Here is a 9241-nt window from a genome sequence, read left to right on the forward strand (position 1 = left end):
AAACCAGCTCTACAACAAATGCTAAAGGAACTTCTCTAAGTGGGGAACACAAGAGAAGAAAAGGATCTACAAAAACAAACCCCAAACAATTAAGAAAATGGTCATAGGAACATACATATTGATAATTACCCTAAACGTGAATGGATTAAATGCTCAAAAGACACAGGCTTGCTGAATGGATATAAAAAGAAGACCCATCTATATGCTGTCTATAAGAGACCCACTTCAGACATGAGGGACTTCAACACCTCGCTTACACCAATGGACAGATAATCCAAAATGAAAATAAATAAGGAAACAGAGCTTTAAATCACAATAGACCAGATAAATTTAATTGATATTTATAGGACATTCCATCCAAAAACAGCAGATTACACTTTCTTCTCAAGTGCGTACCAGATGAATTCTATCAAACATTTAGAGAAGCGCTAACACCCAGCCTTCTCAAACTCTTCCAAAAAACTGCAGAGGAAGGAACACTCCCAAACTCATTCTATGAGGCCAACATCACCCTGATACCAAAACCAGACAAAGATACAGGGAATGTAAATTGATAGAGCCACTATGGAGAACAGTATGGAGGTTCCTTAAAAAACTAAAAATAGAATTACCATATGATCCAGCAATCCCACTACTGGGCATATACCCATAGAAAATCATAATTCAAAAAGACACATGCACCCCAATGTTCATTGCAGCACTATTTACAATAGCCAGGTCATGGAAGCAACCTAAATGCCCACTGACAGATGAATGGATAAAGAAGTTGTGGTACATATGTACAATGGAATATTACTCAGCCATAGAAAAGAACAAAATTGAGTTATTTATTGAGAGGTGGATGGATCTATAGACTGTCCTACAGAGTGAAGTAAGTCATAAAGAGAAAAACAAGTATCGTACATTAACGCATGTATGTGGAACCTAGAAAAATGGTACAGATGAACCAGTATGCAGGGCAGAAATTGAGACACAGATGTAGAGAACAAACGTATGGACACCAAGGGGGGAAAACCGTAGTAGGGTGGGGATGGTGGTGTTGTGCTGAATTGGGCGATTGGGATTGACATGTATACACTGATGTGTATAAAATTGATGACTAATAAGAACCTGCAGTATAAGAAAACAAAAACAAACAAAAAAATTAATACTAAACTTTCTTTGGCTTATTTGTATGGAAATATGTTAATATAAATGTTTCAGACATTACATGAAATTTCTAAAAATCTTGTATGTTTTGGTATAATGTTATAAGTCATAATTCTAGTTATTACTTTAAAATGTAAATTTCAGAAATAACTAAAAAATAAATAAAATCAACTTGTTTCACAATTTGTTAATTATAATGTAACCTGAAAACAGTGATGAGATCAACATGTTAAAATATAATTACATCTGTATAAAAGTGATTTATTTCCAAAAGGTACCTTTCTAGAAGTGAATTGCTAGGTGGAAGTATAAGTTTTTGAGACTTGATATCCATTACTCCTCACAAAGACTGTTTCCTTTGACATTCCCACTAGCAATATATCAAACTCCCAGAATTGCAAATTGCTATTTTAAGATATTTGCCAATAATTGCAGAAAAGGACTACCTTTAAAATGTGTGTTTCTCTGATAACAAACGAAGGTTGAGAGTTTTTTCACGTTTATTGACCATTTACATTCATTGTTTCAACCATTGCTTAGTCATATCTTTCCTATATTCTCTTGGAGAGTTTGCCATTTTTATTGGTTTATATGTTTTTTTATGAATTAAGATGTCCATTTGTTTTCATGTGTTGTTACTGTTTTCATGTGTTACTTGCCTTTTAATACAGTTGATGGTGTTTCTGTGTAGAAGTTGTTTTCTTTAGGAGTCTACCTTTGCAGGTGTGCTAGAGCCTGCCTTCCCTACCCCAAGGATGGTTACAGATTTATCCTTATTTTCTTTTAGTACTTTAAAAAAAATCACTTTTATACTTATTTTTAACTCAGAAGGAAATTTTTAATCCATCTCAAATTTGTTTGGGAATATTGTATGAGATGAGGTTTAATTTAAAAAAAATTTTCACTGTACTGGTATAGAATATTAAATTCCTCTGTTTTTGTGTCTTTGACCTATTTCTGGCCCTTCTAGTTTTCCACACTATTTTAGTAATTATGGCTCTAATCACTGTTAATATTTCATAGTACAAGTTCTCTCTCATTCTTTTAAATTTTGTGAAATATACAGAAAAGTACATAAAACAGATATGTACATAGAACAGATATGCAGTTTAATGGGTGAAGGCAACAGCTATGTAATCACAAACCAGATGCAGAAAAGCCACTGCCAGCACTCCAAAATCTCCCTGTGTGTCCCCTCTAGCCTTGCCTTTGTCTCCCAGAGGTAACTACTATTCTGACTTTATGGCAATACTCCCCTTTTAGAAAATAGTTTTACTGGTTATGTGTGCAACAATATGATTAGTTTGTTTTGCCTACTTTTGACATATAAAAATGGAATCACAATGTATGTTGTGTCTGGTATCTTTCACTCAACATTGCTTATATAATTCACATCGCGTGTTGGTGTGATTTATTCATTTTCATTACTGTATGATGTGCCATTTCCTTAGTACCACTTTATTTTACTGTGATGGACACTTCTATAGTGATTTCAGTTTTTGGCTATTATAAGCAATGCTGCAACGAGCATCTTTGTGCGCATAAACACATTTCTGTAGGGCATTTACCTAGGAGTTTAATTGCTGGATTATGAGGTAGGCATATCTTTAACATTTAATATCCCTCTCCTTTTCCCCTGCTGTGTATGAGGCCAGTTCACCAACACTTGATATTGCCAGACTTTAACTTTGGCCAGTGTGATGTTGAGACATTCATTGTGGTTTTATTTTGCATTTCTCTAATTAGAAACAAATTTGAGCATCTGCCTATGTTCATTGGTCACTGCAATTCTTCTTTTGAAAAGTGCCCATTCAAAACTTGTCTCTGTTGTGTTCATGTCAGCTGTCTTTTACTCATTGATTTGTATATATTCTTGGTACTAATCATTATTGAGTTACATCTGTTGTAAATATTTTCTCCTTCTCTGATTATTTTTCATTCTCGTCATGGTTTTTTGATGAATAAAAATTCTTCATTTTAATGGCAAATCTATTCTTCTTTTATGTTTGGTGTCTTTTGTATCTTTTTTTTAAGGAATATTTTCCTATCTTTAAGTCATGAAAATATTATCTTTTAAAACCTTTTCATTTAAAAAATGCTTTATAATTTTCCATTCTTACTATGTTATGTTTTGATTTCCCCCTGGGATGTATTTGTGACTGTGTGAGGAAGGGTCTTTTGTATAGCTGCTGGTCCTGGCACTATGCAGTGCCCTTCTGCCATTCATCAAGCATCTGTATAAGCCTCTGGTCCTTTCTGGGTCCTCTCTCTTTCTCCATTCCATTAATCTATTTGGGCTAATATTACACTACTTTATTTATGATAGCTTTATGATAATGCTGGAGTAAAGCCTGCCATCCTATTCAAGAGTGTGTTGGCTATTTTTGGCCCTTTGCATTTTTAAGTTTAAATAAATTTTAGAATCAGCTTGCCATGTTCCACAAAATAAAACAACATGTCTATGTCTCTCTCTCTCTCTATATATATATATATGTGTGTGTGTCTATATATATATATATGTCTCTCTCTATATAAATATGTCTATATATATATATGTCTATATATATATATATATCCTTGGTAGTACAAATCTCCATTTTCAAAAAACTGCTTGATATTCTGATATTAATTAACTTTTTATTTCTGTATTTTGAGACTTAGGAGAGTTGGACACTTGCCATTTATAAACTAACTCTTTCAACTAGGATGACTATTATTAGTCTATACAAGTTAAATAGAAAATTCACAATGCTGTTTTAGTGTAGATAACTAAAGTATTGTGTAGTTTTGATTGAGAAGAGTTAGCAAGTATGAAAGAATTTTTTAAAAAATATTAAAGTTGTGTTTAGACAGGAAAACTAGACTGAATCTGCAGTCATGAACTCTTACCTTCAATTTTCAAGGGATTATGTTAAGAGAAGAAAGTAAAGTGCTAAAATTTGGGGCTTTACCGGATCTGTGGAAGAGGTTCTGAGGATTAATCTCATTACGTAATAGTTATCTATAAGGTAATTTTCATTTTCATAGGACCTGGCTCTAATCCACATTGCATTCTCTGGGGGGCCAGGAGCTGTGAGTCAAGGTGTAGGTAGATAGCTTGTGGGATTATCCCTGTTTCCTGTAACAGGGATTGAAGTCATTTGCTCAAGGGCACTAAGAGCAGCGAAGAAAAGAACCCAGCACTTGAGATTTCTAGGCGCTGGACCCATGGATACCACAAATCAAGGTCTCGTGTGGGCTTTAAAAAGTGCTACCACTAAGCAAGAGCTCAGGTTACTCTGGCGGTATTTGTCCTGTCTCTATGACTTACACTGCAAAAGAGTTTTTTTTCTTCTGATAAGTTTTGTACCTGGAATGTTTTATTTTTCAGCATCTTACAACTGTGTGACCATTTTGGCCACTGCTGGTATCTTGACCCCTCCCTCCTCATTTGGTACCGTAGTTGACTGCATAAATATTTTTAGGAGAAGAGATGCCAGTGTAAGTGACATCCGGTATCACGGGCTTTCTTCAGAGAACCCAGTAAATCTTGCGGTTGACAATTTGCAGGCTTTGTGACAATTTATAACACTAAAAGGAAGTAAAATTGTTAGAAAAAAAATGATTCTGTCTTTGTGTAGGAAAAGTTGAGAGTGCCTATGCTAAATAAATGAAAGGGTTCCACATCCCGCTTTTATGAGGAGCATATAGAGTCATCTACAAAATATGGCAAATTGTGTTATTGATTAGCTCTTTGACAGGGAGGGGAAACTTAAAGCTATTATTTTAATTTCTGGCTAAAGTGAGGAAGCTTTGATACAGGGCCGATGAAATAAACCTCGTGTTGGATAATACTGAACTAGAGCCAGACCACAAATCAGAAGCGATTCTGAAAGCACAGCATAAAAGCCTGAACAATTAAATATGATCTATTACGTCCCAGATGATTTTAGAAAACTTGGAATTAAAAAAAGGCAAAAAAGAGGGTAAGCCACTGGAATAGCATTAGATTATTAGATTTAGGATTTAAATGCCACTATTTCCTTTGAATCCAGTGGGAAGTTCTATACTCTCCTGACTCTTTAGTCTGTAAGATGGGGTCAGTGACCCCTTATCTAATGTATGGGGTATGTTTTGAGAGAACAAAATTTCAAAGTGTGGTCTTTATAGAACACTTTGAGGTCTAAAAGAGATTCTATATGAAAACCTTATTGTAACGATGGTAACAATTATGATTGAAGTAGTTTAGGAGGTACCTTTTGGCATCTGAAGTAAAATGTTTTAAAATCACCACCAGATGAAGCTTTTAATTTAGTGTTAAAATTAACGGAAAACAATAGAGACTCCCTAAAAAAAGCTATTTTGACAAGGGGAAATTAGGACATTGAACTAAGGAGAGACCCAGCTTTGTATGGAAAAACTTCACATTATTAAAGCAAAAGAATGAGAGTTGTAAATCAGGTCATTGGAGCATACAGAAAAGCTCTTTGAAAGATGGAGACTCAGCTTGGTACTTATAAACTCTGTCTGAAAATATTGCTAGTAAATACATCAGTTCTCTTAATCAGTACCACATATATTTGTATTGAGTTAAATAGCTGTTCTATATATATATATTTGTTTGTTTGTTTTGTTTTGTTTTTTTGGCCATGCCATGCAGCATGTGGAATCTTAGTTCCTCAATCAGAGATCGAACCCGTACCCCCTGAAGTGGCAATGTGGAGTCTTAAACACTGGACCGCCAGGGAAGTCCCTTGATTACTTAGATTTTTAATAAAGATTTCTTCTCCCCTTCAGCTACATTTAGCAGGGTCAAAATGAAGCACATTAGGAAACTGTAACTGGCAATAGAAGGCAAATCTTACCTCATATTAGCATCTTTAGTTCTTAGGGAAGGAAGGAAGATTAGGTATTATTTTTCCACATCTTATACATGGGGAAATTGAGGCACAGAGAAGCACGGAGAAGGTTATGCAGCTGCTTCTGACAGAGCCAACTCTTTCTGCCCCATCCATGCTCTTGGCCTATTGTGGATTCTACTTATAATTAATTCCTTAGCACATTTGTATAAAATTATAGAAAAAGCACAGTGCCAGAAATCTATTTTCTAAAACTATAGAAATGTTAAATTTCCTTAGGTAGTCTTAACTATGGTGACTAGGGTCAATGACTACAATTTTCTTGAAATAAAAGTGGATAATGTATAAAAAATAAACTAAAAATAGATAATGTACTTCTCATTATTTATATGTGTGACCCTATTTTTCCTTTTCACCGCCTGACTTGGTCTGTTTTGAATGTCTCCACTCTCATACTCCTCTTCCTCTGGTGGTCAGAAGGTTGACTGTCACTGGCTCATCAAACCTCTCACCAGCCCTCTGTGAGATCTGTTTTGTACCACCTTCTGAAACTATAATGAAACGCCTGTGACTATAGCAGGGGGCCAGCTAAATTTAGTAGGTACTGGATAATGATGGACAGGGGTACAGTATGGTGTTCATGGTTCGGGGTCTTTTCCCTCCTCCAATCTATGGCTGCCATGATTTCCTCGGGGGGGAAAAAAACTATCTGTCAGATAGTTAGAATACATATTATCTTGAAGATAGCAAAACATCAATAAACTCATTAATTAATCTCTCAGTGGATGTCCAGTTATTAGATGACTTTTTCTTGGAGAAGAATAGGGCTTAAGGGAATGGGAGACAAGTTTTGAGGGAGGGAAGAGAGGAAATGGAAAATGTAGGAGAAGGACAAGGACGAGAAAGAGGCCTGGATGGACCCTGAACAGTCAAGGGGCAGCAAGGAAGCATTACGTGGAAGAGTGGTCTGTCTTACTGTCTTCAGCTCCTCTCCTCCCATTTTGTCTTGAACCCACTCCCATCAAGTGTTTGCTCCCAAAGTTCACCCAAAAAAGCTTTTGTCAAGGCCACCAGGGGCCTTCATGTTGCCAACTCAGCACAAGTCACGAAACACTGAAATGTCCAGGGTTCTCTCCTTGAACCCCTTCTCCACCTTTGCTCACTCCTTTGGTGACCTCATCCCACCTGTGGTTTTACATCCTGTTGATACATCATGACTCCCAAGCTCTTATCTCCAGCTCTGAATTGCAGACTCATGATCAGCTGCAACAAGAGTGCTCTGGGCAAGTCCTGGACTCTCAGACTAGGGATCAGAGTATGCCGATGGTGGTGGTGGCAGCTTTGCTATTAACACAATGAATATTCTTGGCCAAGTCACTTAACTTTTTGGGACTTGAGTGTTCCAGTTTCTAAAATGAGGGAGTTGGAACAGGTTAGCAACTCCCAAAATGTTATGTCTTATAACACAAATCTTGAGGAAAATGGGATCTGGTTGTCCAGTGAGCTACCGTGCCCTGTTGCCTGATTGTTGCTGGGGGCTCCTACTTCCTGTCCCTGCTTCTGCCCTTGTCCACGTCACAGAGGTGTCACAACACAGCAGCCAGCGTGAGTTTTTAAAGTCATCATCAGATCAAGTCATTTTTCTGCCCCAAGCCCTCTGGTGGCTCCCACCTCACTCAGAATAAAAGCAAAATTCCTTTTGATGACCTACACGATCCCACATGACCCTGCGCTCGGTATCTGACAGGGGCACCCAGGCACCTGGGCCTCCTTGCTGTTGCCCTAATGTGTGCAGAGTGCTCCCACCTAAGAGCCTTTGCACAGCTGTTCTCTCGGCCTTGAATGTTCTTCCCTGAGACACCAGTGGGCCTGGCTCCTCATTTCCTACAAGTATCTACCCAAATGTCTCCTGGTCACGGATGCCAATGGATATAAAATAACCTCCCTTAGCTGCTTTATTTTTCTCCACAGAATTGTATGTTTTCCTGTTTGTTTGTGGCCTGACTTCCCCCACTAGAGTATGAGGTTAGGGATTTTTATTTGTTTTGTTTATTGCTACCTCCCCAGGGGCCTAGAACAATGCCAGACATCATGGGCACTCAGTAATATCTTGATAACCGAATGAGAGAGTGAATGAATGAAGTGAGAGGAGAAAATGAGTAGATGGAGGAGGAAGGGGGGCTTGAGAGCCGCCCTCTGCACGAGGCTGAGGGCCCCCTCACTCCCGTGTGTGATCATGATGCCAACACCCCTGGGGCCACGTGCTGTTTAGGACAGGGCTTCACATCTGTGGTCTCTCTTGCTTCTCCTACGTATCCTGGGAGGGAGGTATTATCATTCCAGCATTTTCCAGGGAAGAAAACGAAGGGTCAGCGAGGGAGTGGCTTTCTCAAGGTCATGCACTATTAAGACCTGCATCTGTTTCTCTCCAAGTCAAGTGCCCTTTTTAATTTCCCATGCTGCCTTGCCTATTCGCTCTGTTTGCTTGAATTCCAGGCAGCCAGTGCCTGGCTTTCCTGGAGGGCTGGCGAGGATGGGGCGGGGGAATAAGCAAGATGATGTCACCAAGCCTAACATCGCTAGGGTGGACAGCAATGCTTGGTCTCGACAGCAGTGCTGTGACAGGCTGTGTCTTTCACAGATATTTTCCTTAATGAGAAGAGATGACGGGGGAGACAGAGGGCCAAAAGCATGAGCACAATCCAGGCGATAGCTCTTCTCTGGCTCATTCCCGTCCAGGTCTTGGATTCCACATTCTACAGCCACCACCTCCCCAGAGGGCTGCCCGGCACTTAGACACCAGCCTGAGTCAGCCACTCAGACCCGCCAGGTACTCCCAGTGTAACATTACTTAACGGCTCTAAGCCTCTTCATCTGAAAAGGGGGAATAATAAGAATAGTGCCACCATCATAGGCCTGTGGTGAAGATGAGATAGTCCTAAGTTTACAGCGTTAGCTGTTGTTCTTCCTGCATCCAGCCGGTTCCTCTGAGGAGAGCTGTGCTCCACACCCCACCCGTGGAGTCACTGCTTTGTAGAAGAGAACAGAAGAGCCAGGCTGCCCACCTGGAGCCCACCCATGGGGCACGACTTGGCTCTCTGTTCCCAGAAGTGATCCTAATTTTACACATCACAGAGGCAGCAGCATCCAAAGAGAAAGAACTAGACTTCCCTTCAGTGATGGAGGTTGTTCTGGTACATCGTGGTTCCTAAGGTTGGGAGCCAGGATGGAGGAATTGGTTTCCAGGAAGAGAC

The sequence above is a fragment of the Neophocaena asiaeorientalis genome, unplaced genomic scaffold (assembly GCF_003031525.2).
Source record: "Neophocaena asiaeorientalis asiaeorientalis breed wild unplaced genomic scaffold, Neophocaena_asiaeorientalis_V1.1 scaffold71, whole genome shotgun sequence".
NCBI classification, from domain to species: domain Eukaryota; kingdom Metazoa; phylum Chordata; class Mammalia; order Artiodactyla; family Phocoenidae; genus Neophocaena; species Neophocaena asiaeorientalis.